This window comes from Corvus brachyrhynchos, unplaced genomic scaffold (genome assembly GCF_000691975.1).
Source record: "Corvus brachyrhynchos isolate BGI_N302 unplaced genomic scaffold, ASM69197v1 scaffold454, whole genome shotgun sequence".
Lineage (NCBI taxonomy): Eukaryota > Metazoa > Chordata > Aves > Passeriformes > Corvidae > Corvus > Corvus brachyrhynchos.
The window spans coordinates 835415-839283 of record NW_008237525.1 but is presented as its reverse complement, the minus strand read 5'-3'; the positions used below and the strand labels follow the sequence as shown (position 1 = coordinate 839283).

Here is a 3869-nt window from a genome sequence, read left to right as displayed (position 1 = left end):
GAGGAACCAGGGAGTCGTCAAGAGCTCTGGAACATCATGCAGGCCCACCGTCCACCCAGCACTGCCACTGTAACCTCTAAATCACTAAAACATCACTCGGCGCCAGATCACGTCGGCTCTTGAACATCTCCAGGGGTGGTGACTCCACCACCTCCCTGGGGATAGGAAAGATGTATACTAATGTCTTTACAAATAATTTGATGGGTGAAGGTATGGGTGTAAACATCTTTGAAATGGGCCTTAATATCTCTGCTGACTTTGGGCAGCAGCTTTGTTGCAGCTCCCAGACAGCTTGGCTCCTCAAATAGACAATGGTCTGCACAAGCCTGAACTTCTGAACTTTGGGGTAAAATGACAGGTTCAAGGGGGGATATGTGGTAGGCGGTTCAGGAAGGCTGTACCTTCTTGGTACCTCAGCCGATGGGGAAAGGAAGAGGGCAACATGCGGCCGGGAGCTTAGGATCAAAGGAGGCTGCACCCTCTGAAATCCCGAGAGAAATCTGTGCTTGCACGTGCCCTGGTGGACTCTCTCCCTTTATTCGAATAAAGTTGAAGGACTCCTCTGTCTCTTTTTTGGACATAAGCCTCTGGCGTTTGTGGATTTTCCCGACTCTGGGCAGCCCCTTCCAATACCTGAGAGTGAGAACATCTTTTCTAATATCTCATCTGAATCTCCACTGTCTCAGCTTAAGGCCATTTCCTCCTGTCCTCTCACTGCAGGCACAGCAGATGAGACCAGCACCCACCTCACTACAACCTCTTGGGGAGTTGTAGAGAGCGATGTCATCCCCCTGAGCCTCCTCTAGGCTAAACAAATCCAGTTCTTCATAAGACATGTTTTTCTAGAGCCTTCACAAGCCTTGTTGTCCTTCTCTGCTCACGCTCCAGCACCTAAATGTCCTTTTGGAAGTGAGGGGCCCAGAACTGATCACAGTACTCATGGTGTGGCCTCACCAAGGCCGAGTGCAGGGGCAGAGTCCCTTCCCTGGCCCTGCTGGGTACACTGTTCTTGATACAGGACAAACAACCTCAGCCAGGGTGAGGGCTGGAGTGACAGCCTGGCCTGGGGTGAGGAGGAGCCGTGCTTCCAGTACCGAGCAGTCCCACCAGCAATAATGCAAATGCTTGCAAATCAAGAGTAAAGGAATTTAAGAGAAGATCCCTTTCTGCTCCCTGCTGCAGGAGTTGTAGTATTTTAAGGAAAGTACATCCAATCTTTGAATAAAAAACCTGGGGTCATGCCCTGTAAGAACTTAAGAAGTCAGCGTGAGTAGAGTGTAAATATTTCTTTGAGAAATGCTTGATACAACAACAAATTTCTAATTCCAGAAGCATCCACAACAGGTCAAAATGATGGTAAATATGGAGCAGGGCCATGGATGAAACTTGTATAATAGAGTAAGAGAAGGCTCCAGGGTGACCTTATTGTGGCCTTCCAGTGCCTGAAGGGGCTCCAGGAAAGCTGGAGAGGGACTTTGGGTGGAGGATGGAGGGACAGGACAAAGGGGAATGGCTTCCCACTGTCACAGTGCAGGGTTAGATGGTATATTAGGAAGAAATTCTTCCCTGTGAGGGTGGGGAGGCCCTGGCACAGGCTGCCCGGAGAAGCTGTGGCTGCCCCTGGATTCCTGGAAGTGCCCAAGGCCAGGGTGGACAGGGCTTGGAGCAGCCTGGGACAGTGGAAGGTGTCCCTGCCCATGGCAGGGGGTGGGAATGAGATGAATCTTAAGGTCTCTTTCAACCCAAACAATTCTGTGACTGTATAAATAGGTATTTATTCAACTTGATGCACATGGGCAGTTTGTTGAAGCTGGTTTGATTGAAGCAGCCTGGAGGGAAATATTTTCACATCCTGAACTGTTAAAACACTTGTTCAAATTCAACAAATCTTTGGTGAGCACAAATAGGGTTTATTACAAAGAAGGCCAGCATTGGAGAGGGCACCACTTGGGACAGAAACTAATTTGAAATAGAATGTAGTAAATCCCAATAAACAGTACTACACATTTTAGTGAGGCAATGCGTTTTACTCTGTTTAAGAGCATTAAAAAACTAGAAGTTGCATTAACAAACTGGAATTTGCTTTCAGCTTCAGAAGTATTCTAGAAGAAATAATGCTCATTCCTCAAAAATTATATTCCTAAGGAAAGCTTTGTAAAATAAATGGAAGTAAAAGAAACGTGTGGGGGTTTTGGACTGCAGTAGCAAGTAATTTGGACTGCAAGTGGTCTCTTACATACACTAAATAAACAAACTATTGTCAGGAGATGAAAATACACGTTAAAGAAAAGACGTTGCACTTTAAAAGTGGAGCTTTATCTCTTGACAGAAGGCTACTGGAAAAATCCAGATCCCTGTCTTGGTTGCATTGGATTCATGCTTCCTGAAGATATGTAATGAGGCTGGAATTGTTTGGCTGCAACTGGATGTACAGTATGTTCTCCTGGATGAGCTGTTCCTCTGAAAGGGTGTCCATGTTAGTGTGGTACGTTTGTGGTGCTAAAGTCCCACACTCCTCCCTTGCTTTGAAGAATAATGACACTCATTTGTAAGAAGAAGAGATCTTTTTCTTTCTCTTTTCATCTGCTTTTTCAGTGTCACCTTAGAAGAGGTGGCAGACACAAAGCCAGTTGCTTGAAGATGGGCATGCTTTATTGTGCAAATTTCTGGCCTAATAATTTGCACACAGTATTGTTTGGCTGAACAGCACCAGCATCTTCTCTAGGTGCTTTTGTGCCCTGGAAGTTGGGGTTTGGTGAGGGTTTTTTGGGAAGGTTAATAAAAACGTTAATTCTAAAAGAAGGAAATGTCTGGGTCATGATTTCATGGCAACATGGACTGACCTATGGGGGAGGAAAGGAGCACAGTTCAAGCTTCATGCTGGCTATTTCCCACTCTATACACATCCATCACCAGCAGGCAAAATCAGTCTGCATTGTGTTCCTGGATCTCCCAGCTCCAATTCTGTCCATCCCTGTAGAAGAAGTAAAGCCTGGTTATAAGAAAAAGGTTTACAGTGGTTTTAAGTTGAGGGATTTATTCAGTGTTAGAAGAACCAATTCTTTAAATGCAGAATTGCAGTATCTTTTTTCTCACGCTTCTTCAATGAAATGGGACCAGCTACAGAGAAATGAATCCTGCAGACAAATGAGCAGTAGAAGAGGAATGACTCACAGACCACCGAGGTCACTCTAAAGTGCAAGGCAGTTCACGGCACATGCAGTGCAGGGTGACACACAAGTCCTTCACCTGCACTTGCTGCTTCACAATCCCTTTGGGACTGCACCTGCACTGCATTTCTACCTATGGACTCAGCAGTGTAGATTCATCCTAAAAAAAAATTCCCCAGCCCTCCAGGAGAGATTAGTCCTTTCTCAGTGGCAGATTTCTCCTGGGACTGATGGGATCATTCTCCCCCGAGAAACTGTTGTGGGTAGCAACAGAGGGTGGCAGCAAGAACATATCCATGTGAGATGAGCAAGGATAGGCTGGATCACACAGAGTTATCTGCACTGCATTACCATAACAGAAGTCACCAGCTTGCATGCTGCTGGCATGAATTTAGGATCTTTCTTCTTCATGTGCTAAGTCCAATCATAGCAGAAAACAACTAGCAGGTCCAGAGTGCCTGTAATGCCTGTTCATGAGAGTCTTCAAAAAACTTCACCGAGATAAATCTAATTTGGATTTGCTCCCAACTCCACCACCCCGCTCCCCGAACCCCGCACCCAGCACTCAGCACCTGGCACCCAGCACCTGGCACCCCATATCCCGCACCTGGCACCCAGCACCTGGCACCCCATATCCCGCACCTGGCACCCAGCACCCTGCACCCAGCATCCACCGCTCAGCACCCAGTACCTGGCATC

At 46.8% G+C, this 3869-nt stretch overlaps 1 long non-coding RNA gene across 1 annotated transcript; it reads right to left on the bottom strand.

The window, feature by feature from the left end:
* Window positions 1-1755: 1755 nt before the first annotated feature.
* LOC108446071 lies at window positions 1756-3863 on the bottom strand. The gene is made up of 2 exons (XR_001861177.1): window positions 3522-3863; window positions 1756-2974 (listed from the first exon to the last, which is right to left on the bottom strand). It is a non-coding gene; the product is annotated as an uncharacterized LOC108446071 (long non-coding RNA).
* Window positions 3864-3869: the final 6 nt, after the last annotated feature.